We start from the raw sequence: 13,389 nt of genomic DNA on the forward strand, positions 1-13,389 counted from the left end.
TTCGCTTTACAGCGTTTTCACTCTACAGCGATTTCGCTGGAACAAATTAATGTCATTAAGCAAGACACCACTTGTATCCCACAATACTTTTGCTTTGACAGAAACAGACCAATATGTGTACCTCTCCATAAACCTTGCTATTTTGAGACCTCTTGCTCTCTTCCTCTCCACTCAGAGATGGCCATTCCTTCAAGTAAGACATATTCAAAAGGGCAAACTATCATGTTTACTGATCAGAAGAACCATATAAATGGGAATGCTTTTCAAGGTAAAGAGCTAATTTTGGCAATATACGCATGGAAATATATTGACATTGTCACAGGGGATGAATGTAATATCTCTCAATGAAAATTAATTGGAGATTAACGTAAGTTTCTTTCATGTCAAAGGTAATTGGTACTGAAAGGTTTATAAGGGTTGAGAAAATGAACATTTCCTGTTGTGGTTTCTGTAACGTATCTCCAGTTGCAGCTGGGTCAGCACCTGAGGCACACATATGTACCTAGAACAGAGAGTTCTTAATACTTGTTGCTATTTCAAATGTACAGCTTTGAACTAGGCAGTGTTGTCTCTCTTTGATCAGGGTTTGCACAAGATCATTGTCTTTATGCTTTCTGTAACTCAGCAGCTGTACATAACAGGTTTAGAATAAAGGGTTTAAGTACAATCCAGCTTTCTTCCTTCCATGTGTGCTTTAGTCACATATGGTGATTTGTGAAAAGAGATGAGAATGTCAGGTATTCAGTATGAATAGCCTCATGCAAGCAAATTGATGGAAAGTGTGTGTTGTCCTGTATTATTTCATGATGGAAATCCCCTTCCCCCAACACACACACAGGCATTTCAGTCAGCAAAACATCTAGATTGTTAGCCGCCTAGAGTGGTCCTCACCCGACTAGATAGGCGGGATATAAATAAAATAAATAATAAATAATAATAATAATAATAGAAACCCTCCAAAGTCCATCCTATTGTAGGTCAAAGACTGGAGATAAAATAAGAGGCTTTCTCTTCATGTTGAACTTAATTAGTTTTGGGAATGTTAAAGATGCTTTGGATTCTTCCTTACTCTGCACTGGAGCATTGGTGTCCCTTTTTGCGTGGTAATGTGACCTTGAGGTATATCACCATTATGAAAAAAAAGACAACACAAAGGATGTTGGTGGACACCTTGAGGTGAAGGGGGATCTTTCCTAGAAGTATTGCTAGAAATACTTTGAGAGCAAAGCTGGCCCTATCATACAATAAGGTAAAGACCACTGTTGCAATGAGATTTAGGGGAATGAGTGAAGATAGCAGATGTCAGAGAGGTACAGTGAGACAGGTGTGTTTTCTCTCACTGTTATACCACTAGATTGCCTTCTGTGGTCATGTTATCAACAGCAGGCTGTTTTCTCTCAGTCTGCTTCACTGAATCTCTACTACGTTTTATTTTTATGTGTGGAAGACATGATACTGACTTCCATAATAATGACATTTTGATGAGTATTCCTCCTATAAGTTTGAAAAAGAGAAACATACATTGAGTTCAGACAACTGATGGTGATATGGGTCAGTTTCCCTTTCTTCCCTATTAAAAAAAACATAAACCTCAGGTTCTTGTCCTGTATATGACAATTTTGGTACATCCTTGAAAAACAAACTGAAATGAATCTTTCACTTATTTGCACTGGTCAAATTCAGTACGCATAGCTATCACCACCATGAAGAGGACTATATTGTCCTTGCCTGCCATACATGTATTAAAGATGAGGAACCTCTTGGAAAAAAGACATGGAAACTTTAATTTACGTAGTGCTTACTGTGACCATCAACGTACCCAAAATTTGGTATGGATGAAGCAGTCAAAGTCTGATTGGGCAAATTTTCAGTTTTCATTTTCCATTCATTTTTGTATATTTGTCAGTTTCATTCCACTCTGAACCTGAAGAAAATTACTGACTTTGGAAATTTCTTAAAATATACTAAAATAATATTCAGCATTCAGACTTCCAAGATTGGTCAGTGGCATATCGGCTATTCCATATGCTTAAGAAATCCTGCCATTAATTGAAAAACACCAGAACCCAGAACAGATGTTCCCCTGATGGATGTGGGTGAAGCCACCCCTACCTTCACAGCTTCCTGCATCACTTTTCTTGTTGTTCTAGAAACTTCTCAGTTATTCTAGAAACTTCCCACCATACAAGATTTTCAGAAGTAACAGACTGTGTAGCAGGCCACTCTGATGTCACTGCCAGTTCAGGCCTTCCAGAGTGCCCACTACTCCTCTTCACACTGCTGCCACCAAATAATTACTGCTTAAGGAGGACAAAGGTTTCTTTCAAAACAACACAGGTTTATTGGTTGAACAAAATAAAAGTATGTAAATCACTGGTTGATAATCAAGATGGAAATCACTTTCTTATTTAATCAATTACACAGACTTTCCCTCACTGACAGCTCAGGCTCACAGGCCTTTAAACCAGCTATCTCAAGCTCATCCTTATCCAGTCCTTATCTGTTCCTTATCTGTTCACACAACCTTATATAATTCAGCTCCTCCCCCTTCAGCACCACCCTCCGTCCCCTCATTGGCTGATGATCCACTATCCAGCTGTGATGGACAGATGAGGTCAGGGCTGCCTGTTACAGACTGTAAGATGGTGACATGTAAAATAAAGGCAGTAGGTTAAGGGCTCCAGTACAGAACACTTGCAGCCCTAGATGCCCAATCATTTTTATTTTTGTGGGTTTTGTGGGCTGTTTGGTTGTGTTCTTAAGAGCCAAAAAGCCCGGAAAACCCACAACAACCATCCGATCCTGGCCATGAAAGCCTTTGAGAATACATTTTTATTTTTATAAAATGCTCACAAAATTTCTTTGTGTCATCTAGGAGAACTTGGGAAGCATTTCTGCCATGTTTTGACTCCCTAGCATCCCTGCTCTGCCCTGCCCTCATCCCAATCTTTATTTTTATTTATTTTTTAATTGTCTACTCCAGAGTGCAAGGAGTCTTTTTTGATGAAAAAAAAATCTGTAATATGAGTAACGGTTTCTAGAAGTTAATCATTTCTAGAAGGTTTTATTTAGTTGGACTATGCTTCTGGAAATCTAATTTCCTTGCTTGTTCATTGGACATTATTCATTCTTTTTATGGCATATCTCATCCACAGAAGGCTGTTAGACATCAGAAAAATCATGCAACAGCAAGCCTCTGGAGTTGCTCCTGCTGTTGAACACTGTCTTATTAAACTAAGTACACGAGATCTGAATAGCACTAATGCATAGAGAAATCCATCTTAACATTAGTGCATCAGTTTTATCTAATGAATTGTTCTGGAGTAATGAATTTGACTTTTACAGGATGACTGAAATCCAGTTGTGTCTATGTGTGCAAAAATGGGGATGTCATCATTGGCAGAAAATTGCTGCTGATTAAATGCAAATGACCACTAATTAAAGTCAATTTTAAGGTGGAGTAAGTTTGTATGCAATGTTATGAAGTCACATGTACCCTGAAATCTCCAAAGGAAGGCTTTAATTGGACTGATTTCCTGCTGTTGTGTCATCGCTGATGTGCATGCTGGGCATCAAATTAGTAATATTCTATGTTTTTTAAAAATTTGAAAAATTAAAATCTTGTATTTATGAGATCTTAAGTAGGTGTGCTTATGGTGCAGCTGAAGAAGTTTGTATCCATTTTATTTAAGGAAATAAATAATTAACACCATTATTTAATAAACAGGTACATAAATAAAACTTAACTGCAGGCAACTTACCTCCAATAGTTATTCCAAAAGTGTTATGCTGACATAACTATGGAAGATGAGTTTGGTCATTACATTCCAACGTGGCATTATGAGTTGGCATCTGGCAGCAACAAGTTCTTCTTTTTGCTTTTTGTCTAAAAATGGGCAAAAAAAATGCTCAACTGTAACATTAGCAAGAATAACAGCAAAACAATGTCACCTTAAAGACTAATCGACGAATTTCATTGCAAGCTTCCTTGGAGTACAATCTACTTTCTCAGACACAAGTGTATTGTAATCTACCAAAATAAATCTGCTAGCCTTTAAGGGGCCACGATTCTTTGGTTTTTGACATACCTGCTGAATCAGACTAAAGCAACTCTCTGTTCAAAACTGCAACTTCATAATTGGGCTTGTGAGTTGCAAACCAGGGCGGCAAGGCAGGCTTTATGCTCCTCGGCTGCCACCAAGCAATTCGTCTTCATTTCTGGATCCACCATCATGAAGGACCTGACCCAAATCACATTAATAAATTAAACATTATTACCATAGTAACATAAAGGAAAGAATTTTATCACACCTTTAAGACGAACAAGTTTTATTTGGCAAAAGCTTTCAGTGGACTGTTCTCCATGTGGACTGTAACATATGTCAATAGAAGTGGACCCCAGTCAACAACGTCAGATACCATATATATCTTGTTAGTGAAAGGACTGTTTTGAACAGACGAATTGGGAAGTTTTTGACCATCCTGATTTGGAAGAACATACAGCTGCAGTGTTAAGGTATATGGCACACTGTATTGACACTGTCACAGTGGATAAACGTATCCGGGTTTATCCCAATCAAAAACCTTGGATGACCAGGAAGGTTAGACGCCTGTTGTATGCTAGAAATAAGGCTTTTAAGTCTGGGGATGATCTAGACTACAGTGCAGCAAGAACGAACTTGAGGAGAGGCATTAAGCAAGCTAACGCCGAATACAAGAGGAGAATTGAGGACTGCTTTCTCAGCAATAACATGAGGCAAGTTTGGCAGGGGGTTCAACAACTAACAAACTACAAAGCAAAAAAGGTTTCCTCGGGCGGAGGCGTGGAGGTGGCTGAGGAGTTGAACAACTTTTTTGCTCGATTTGAGATCGATCAAACTGAAACTGTTCGTTTGCCATCATTTACTCAGCAGAGTCCCCCCTTCATTGTGAATGAGCAGGATGTGAGACAGACTATGAAGGTGGTTAATTCCAGAAAAGCAGCTGGACCCGACTTAATTCCTGGTCGGGTGGTAAAAGGCTGTGCTGATCAGCTAGCCGGGATATGGACTGTAATTTTTAATCGATCCCTGACACTATGTGCAGTTCCTGTCTGTCTCAAGGCTTCCATCATCGTTCCACTGCCTAAAAAGTTGCCTACAAACAGTCCGAATTACTATAGGCCGGTGGCACTAACTGCAATCTTAATGAAGTGCTTTGAGCAGTTAGTTCGGAAATATATTATCTCCTGCCTTCCTGAATCCTTTGATGGGCTTCAGTTTGCTTATAAAGAAAATAGATCAACTGAGGATGCGATTAATACAGTGCTTTATATGGTTTTATCCCACTTGGAAACACAAGGGAATTATGTAAGAATGCTGTTTGCAGACTTTAGCTCTGCTTTTAATACCATTATACCCCACAGATTAATTGTCAAACTTAAAGATCTAGATTTTCCAGATTCTATCTGTCTGTGGATTTTGGATTTTTTAACAAATCATCCACAAAGGGTTAAACTGAATGATTACATCTCTACTGACAAGATACTCAGCACTGGCACTCCACAAGGTTGTGTCCTCAGTCCACTACTGTTCTCCATTTATTCATCGGATTGCACCAATAACCATCCCAGTAATAGGATTATCAAATTTGCAGATGACACTACACTAGTAGGACTTATTTCCGGGGATGATGAGTCTGCGTATCGGGATGAGGTATTACAGCTATCCCGTTGGTGCAAAAAAAACAGTCTTCTATTTAATATCCAAAAACCCAAGGAATTTATAGTGGACTATAGGGAAAAAAGAGCAGACATTCAGCCACTGTATATAGATGGAGTTTGTGTGGAACAGGTGGTTGAATGTAAGTTTCTTGGGACCATCATAAAAAATGACCTGAGTTGGAGTGCAAACACCGCTGCGTAATCAGGAAGGAGCAACAACGGTTGTATTTTCTAAGGATTCTTGGAAAACAACAATTGACTGAGAGTTTGTTAACCACCTTCTATCGGAGTTCGATTGAGAGTATATTATCCTACTGTCTCTGTGTATTGTTCACGAGCTGCACAGTGGCAGAGAAAAAGGCAATTCAAAGGGTGATTAAGACGGCCCAAAACATCATTGGCTGTCCACTCCTCTCTTTGGAAGAATTGTATAAGAACAGATGTAAGAGGAAGATATCTAACATACTGAAAGACTCCTCTCATCCGGGACATCAGCTCTTTAAACTATTACCATCGAGAAGGAGATTCAGGGTATTGAAAGCAAGGACAAGCAGATTCAAGAACAGCTTCTACCCAAGTGCAGTATTGAGTTTAAATGCGGGGTCATAAGTTTTTGGTGGAATTTTAATTGCTGGGAGAAACGGGGTATCTATATTTGTATGGTGAGTGTTGTGTATATTTTAACTTTTTTTGTAGTGGTGTTGTCCAGTTTTACCTTGGGGAAGAGCACCTCATTTCGTTGCACCCACTTGTGAGTGCAATGACAAATAAATTTCTTATGTCTTATGTCTTATGTTAGTCTGTCTTTGCTGCAACAGACTGCCAGGGCTGCTCTCCCTTAGGATGCATAGCTCTTCCTTGGCTCCACGTTTGGAACTTAACTCCCTGACTTGTCCAAGTACAAAAGGATGGACATCAGCCTTTCATAAAACATTCTAACATGTAGTAACAAAAATATCCTAGGAGAAGATATATTTTTATTCAAAGGTTTGGGATTTAACGTAGCAGTTTGGCTAGAAAAGGAGGCAGGTTAGCACACTTAGTGATTAAATATTCCTTTCAGATCAAGAATGAAGATTATTTTTCTACATCTTGGCAGAAACTATGTTTTCTTAAGGTTTTACTGGTATATAATCAAGCTCAAATTGACCAGCTCTGTAATTTCCGTAGGATCCTCAGCGCATAACCCAGAAGTTATTGAGGATTTTGTGATCCGAAAAGTAGTCAAAGCGGTTAATTAAAAATGAAGGTGCACTGGTCCTAGGTTTATGTTTTAATTAACCTAAAACATGGAGCCTTCACCAGGGGTTGGGGCCAGCAGAGAATGCTTGTCCTTGTGCCATTTTTGATAGCATCTAAATCTGTTTCTACCATGGTTTTCCATGCCGGGGGCACAAGAAATCCTTGAACATTTATTGAGAAAACAGCCTATTTACAGCCAATGAGACAGCCAGTCAAGACACTGCTGACACCATGAGACTTTTCTCAATCTCCAGAAGCTTCACAATTTGTACAAAATATTTCTTTGTTTTCCCTTTGTGGAACAAAATGCCTACATGGAAGCAAATAAGCACTGACTGATTGGTCAGACAGATTGGTCTAATACCACTTACATTTTTAAAGGTCATGGAATAAAGCGGTGGCTATTATAGTTTTGCATAACTTATGCAGAACCCATTCTTGCAAATGTGAGACTTGTGCAGAATATTTGCAGATATTATCTCTGCTTCCCACAGGCAAGGAGAAGCATTTTTGTAGTTACTGGTTCTTGTGTACAAGAATAACAAAAGCAAGGATTTAGATTGCTAGCACATATTCCAATCTTCCTTGTCATTATGAGAAGAATCATACAAGATGTTTGGTTCACATTAATTTCCCAATGAATATGCAAATCAAAATAATGCCATACTTGGAGATACTCCTCTGTTTTTGTTTTTTGATGCACTGCTCCAGTTTAAGAAATTATACATTAGAGAGAAATTACACATTAAAATATTTATTTTAATGAAATGAAAATGGTACACTGTGCAAAATTGTCTCTAAAATGCATATATCAAGAGAAACATGCATGGAAACATGAAATAATTTTCATATGGACATACAAATCCTCATTTATTTATTTATTTATTTATTTATTTATTTTATTTCTATCCCGCCTATCTGGTCTTATTAGACCACTCTAGGCGGCTTACAATCACACAACAATACAGTTTTAAAAACATTACAACTAAACAAAAACGAATCAAGAAAGAGGTATAAAAGAAAAAAAAAAGAAGTCATCAGGGGTTGTCTGTTGGGAAGGCCTGTCTGAACATCAGTGTTTTTAGTTGTTTCTTAAAAGTACCCAGCGAGGGAGCCGCGCGGATCTCAGGAGGTAAGTTGTTCCAGAGGCGAGGAGCCACCGCCGAGAAGGCCCGATTTCTAGTCTTTTCCTTCCGGGCCTCTCTCGGCGTTAGGCTCCTCAACCTCACCTCCTGGCTCGCACGAGTGACACGGGTAGATCTTGGTGGGAGAAGGCGTTCCGCCAAGTATCGAGGTCCTAAACCGTTAAGGGCTTTATAAGTGAGCATCAGCACTTTGAAGTCAATGCGGTAACGGATGGGCAGCCAATGCAGTGCGGCCAGAGTGGGGGAGATATGTTGGTATCTTCTCACACCACTGAGTAATCTGGCCGCAGCATTCTGCACCACCTGTAGTCTCCGCAGCAGCCTCAAAGGTAGCCCCACGTAGAGCGCATTACAGTGGTCTAATCTTGAGATTACAAGCGCATGCACCAAAGTGGTGAGAGCCCCAACATTAAGGTAGGGTCGCAACTGGGCTATCCGCCTTAGGTGAAAAAATGTGGTACGGACCACGGACGCCACCTGGGTTTCCATAGTGAGCGCCGGGTCCAGATGGATCCCCAAGCTGCGAACCCCACCCCTGGCAGACAGGGTCGCTCCCCCAAAAATGAGGGAGTTCCCCAAATCTCCAGCTGTTGGAGCTCCCACCCTCGGTACCTCCGTCTTGTCCGGGTTCAGCCTCAGCCCGTTCTCCTGCATCCATTCCCGTACGGTCTCCAGGCAACGCTGAAGGGACAGAACGGCATCTCCTGTGGTTGGAAAAAAGGAGATGTAGAGCTGCGTGTCATCCGCATACTGATGGCACAGTGCTCCACACCCCCTGATGACCCCCCCCCCCAGCGGCCTCATATAGATGTTAAACAGCATTGGGGAGATAATCGACCCCTGTGGAACCCCACAATTGAGGCTCCACGGGGCCGAGACATTCTCCCCAAGCTGCACTCTCTGGGGACGGTCCTCCAAGAAGGAACGGAGCCAGGCGAGTGCCCGGCCACCTATTGAACAACTACATTTGAAAACTGATATGGAAATGTGTTGAAGGAAACTTAAAACTGGAAAAAATGAAATTAAAAATGGCAACTTCATCCCTCCCTTGTTACCTCATGTTACAATATTCTGCTTTCCCTTTTCATATGAACCCATTTTTCCAAGTGCATTTTTTTCATACTGAAGAAGTTTATGGGAACTTAATTACACTGCTTAAAGACAGCAAAGTACATACTGATTACAAGGAGCTAAAGCATGAGATATGTGGAAGAGAGAAACATGCCTGTTCTATGGCTATGGAAGGAACTACACAGATGCCTTGGTAAACAACTTATTAGGGAGTGTATCCAGAGTAATAATGTAAATCTTTCCTTACTTCATTCTTGCTTGTGAAAAAAAAAAAAGAAGAGGCTTTCTTCCTGCTGGTCAAGATATCAAGTCATTACTCTTCTGCAGGCATAACTTACACAACGAGATTTCAGCTAATAGGTTCACTCTGGTTGCGACTAACTACTGGACAGAACCCACAGCAACTGTTTTTCCATAGGTGCTCAAATCTTGGTTTCATGAACTGATAGTAGAAATCTTCATAAAAGATTATTATTTTTAAATTCCTAAAAACTCCACACAAATTAGTCTTCTTTGAGCTTTCTTTGACTGCAGTCAAAAGGGGAGACCTTTAATCCTACATATGTGGATGTGATATTCCTTATTGTCCATGTTAATTGTCTTCTGAAACCATATACTTCAGATCAGGTTGACAACTAGATTCGAAACTGTGTTGTAAATATGTATAAAACTATGGAGAAATGGAGGCTAGGACATGAAGTGAAATTATTTTAAAAGTGGGCAAGCTGCTTGAAGTTTTGTTTCTAACATAAACACTCTAAGCACTTGGAAGTAAGTTCTACTGAAAAATAAGCACAATTCTTTCCTCACTGAATGTGTTTAGGAAGAATGGTCTAACAATATCCTTAAGAATCTATCATCACTAGAAGTTGGTGCCCCTATTTTCAGTCCCAGTTCTGCTGAACCTGCAACCTCCTGAGAAAGATCACTTCCAGAAACACACACTGCAATGTAGCTCCTCAAAGCTCTTGAGGCTCGAACAAAATCACTTTGTAGACGGTGAATGAGGATTAATATTGCAAGGTTCAGTGGCAGCAGGCCTTGTAAACTATAATTGATTCCTTTTTGGAAACAAGTCATATCCCAGAAGACCATAAGAAAAGGACTACATAAGGAAACAGGGAGCTACCTATTCTATAACCTTTGCAGCATGTGTTCATCTTCAGAGACAGGTTCCTTGTTCCATGGGGGTGTCTATAAATTATATGCAGGAGTTTGTGTGGACGTGTATGGAGACATATGGAGACCTTGTGTTGCCAGATCACTCTTTCACTCCCCCTCCCCCTGCAATTCCCCGTAATTTACAGTGATTCCCTTGTTGCTGTCTTGTCTGGCCATTAAATTACCAGGGGGATTTTCCTCTTGATTTATTTGTTATGAAACCCAAATAGGAGCAGATTGGTAAGAAGGGTGATATTCATTTGAAAGTGGAGGAATGTTATTTTAAAGACTTTAACACACCTCTAAGCCATCCACCTTCCTCTGTTACAAATAAACTGGCTTTATGATAAGCACGTACGTATGCCCACTAGAAGTGGAGTGCAGGAAAGTCCCTTAACTACTACCTTGATATGTGATAAATGTAGATACCTAGCTAGGAGTGATAGAAGTTGCAGTTCAGCATATCTAGAAGGCACCAAGTTAAGAAAGCTTCTTTACAAATTTGACATTCTGCAGGCAGAAGTTTATATATGCTTAGTCAGAACTAAAACTGCATACATCCTACATAATTACAACAATTTAACACCACTTTAATTGCCACGGGTCCATTCTGAGAAATCCTGGAATTTGCAGTTTGACACCTATGTAGCAGCTGTTTTGTGTAAAATGATTTCAGGTTCCTTCCTGTATGCTCTTTTTTCTCTGTCACCTAGCAGAAAGTCAATACGTACTTCAGATCACTTCCTTCGCCACCAAGCCCCTCTAGAAACAATACTCAGCAATACCTGTTGAAACAGAAGCCCTTCCTCTCATAACCACTGATGTCAAGACATTCTGTAGTTGTTCAGAATCACTCTGCATTCCCCATGGGTGCACACACACACACACAAAGCTATACTTACAATTCACTGAAATGGTGGGGACAACCCAGTGTGCAAACCTACAAATTCAAATCGACAATAACCATTATCTGTCTGCTCGACTGTGGTGAGCAGTCACTGCAGGCTCTTTCATTGTTCACTCTACTCTGAAGAGTAGCAACACCACTGTTATGTATGTGAAAAACTGAAGGACTAGAATCTCACATTTATAAATGCATCGTATATATACAGTATCACAACAGCACTGATGAAACTGCCTAGTGACCTTTTAACGGTTACTGTCACACTTGGACCACAACCATATTTAACACCCAAAATCCTGTTACCCAGCATAAATCACACTAGAGTAGACCCATTTAATCAATGAGGATTTCATGAGTTAACACCTCCATTAATTCTAAACGGCCTAGTCTAACTGCAAATTACTTTAGCCATTGTCTGACACCCCTCTCCCGAATAACAACAGCTGAGGGGACCATCAAAACCAGCACAGGAGCTTTTGTTTCATATTGCGCCATTAATTTCAATTTCAATTAATTTTCAAAATAAGTCTCCCTCCCGCCCCACTTTCAGTTAGCCCACCAGATAACTGCTTATGCAAACAGTTGTTGCTGTTACATTTTTAGAAAAGCAGATAAATGGCAGTAAATTATGGACAGATGGAATGAGGCTAGGATAAGAAGAGAATAAGGATATTACACAATAGAATAAAGACGTCCAGCGTCCCTTAAAGCCATGAATGTATGATGTTGTTTCTTTTACTAGATTGGCTGTTTTTAAAAGGAGCAGAAGTAGTAGGAAGGATTTTTTTCCCCGAAAGCCAACAACCCTGAGTTTGGGGATTAGAAGCCAAGTAAATCAATTAGTCATTACTGACATAAATTTCCCTTTCTTGGGGACGTTCAAACTTCTCATATCCCGTGGATGAACTCTGAAGCACCTGCAGTAGATTTCTTTTCAGTAAAGGGATGATAACTACTGTAGATGTTTCTCCAACAAAAATACAATGTTGACAGAATAATGTGTGGAAGAAAAGGGGCTACTTCTGTGACTGCTATAAATTGCTTGGTTTGTATTCCCCCTTGAAAGAATGCCTCGCACTACAGGATGTGCATTTGCTGAAGCTCTCCATATGGTTTCGGGTGAATGTCACTCCCTCCCGAACATGATGAAAACTAAACATGTGGCATCAGAGTTGAGGATCACATATTTCACCCTGCCACCCACGATAAACACTAATTCGCCTGAGGTATTTTGGAAAAGACTTTAGCACCGTGTCACAAGCCACTTCTTCCTGTAGGAAAACATTAGTGGTTCACCCCTTCTAAAGCGGCAAAATGGAATCATTTACAAAGGTGCTCTGTTTCTACATGTTGGGGTGTATACACCAAGGCACCACTTTATAGAAAAACTTGTGTATCCATCTTACCATATTTTAGGGTATCCAAATAAATGTCTGTGTATGCAGGTAGTTAGAGTGTAAGATGAAAAAAGGAAAACCTACATTTAAACTCACTTATACATTAAACTCAGTGAGAATCCTGAGATTTGTAGTTTAATGGAATAATCGAAATTCCCAGTTGCAGTTCTGTGGAGTGCATTAGAGTTTTCCAACTGGGAATTCTAGGTAATTCATCCCAGTGCACAACTTAGGAGGGCAAAAGATGCAATTATGGTAGATAAACGGTATACAATTCCTCTAATTGTGTGATGCAGATACACTCTTGTGTTACTTTGTGTCAACCATTCTCATTTAGCTATCCAAACGGAACAAAACATGCATGCCACCAGAAATGCCTTCAGGAAAGGGGCAGATGAAAAGGTAATACATTAATTGCACAAAGACTCCTCCCATCTACAGTATATTTTTTTTAAAAAAGATAAAAAGTCACAGTGTGACTGGTGTGCATATTTGTATGCAAAAATCAGACATAATACATACAATTGAAAATGTCTGAAGCCTGAGACGTGCCCCCTTGTCACAGGGTAGCTGTATATTTCTACAAGTCCATCTTGTCCTCACTCCAGAGCAAGGGTGGCCAACTTCTTCGGAGACTGGATTCCAGTTTCCCATTTGCTTGAAGGCTACATACACAACCAAATGGCTGGCAGGACAGATTAGTGACTTGGAGTTACAGGAGCTCAACTCCCCACTGTGACTCCTTCAAAAAGAACTAGCCTATGTAGC

At 40.0% G+C, this 13,389-nt stretch overlaps 1 long non-coding RNA gene across 3 annotated transcripts in view; it reads right to left on the reverse strand.

Moving 5' to 3' along the window:
• LOC140706630 (uncharacterized) overlaps positions 1-13,389 on the reverse strand; it is a 54,109-nt gene that overhangs the window by 5,661 nt on the left and 35,059 nt on the right. For all 3 annotated transcript variants that reach the window (XR_013544909.1, XR_013544908.1, XR_013544907.1), the window contains 2 exons: positions 4,089-4,241; positions 3,762-3,886 (listed from right to left, as the gene is read on the reverse strand). This is a non-coding gene — a long non-coding RNA (uncharacterized LOC140706630). The remainder of the gene's footprint in view (positions 1-3,761; positions 3,887-4,088; positions 4,242-13,389) is intronic.

Source organism: Pogona vitticeps, chromosome 4 (assembly GCF_051106095.1).
Source record: "Pogona vitticeps strain Pit_001003342236 chromosome 4, PviZW2.1, whole genome shotgun sequence".
NCBI classification, from domain to species: Eukaryota; Metazoa; Chordata; class Lepidosauria; order Squamata; family Agamidae; genus Pogona; species Pogona vitticeps.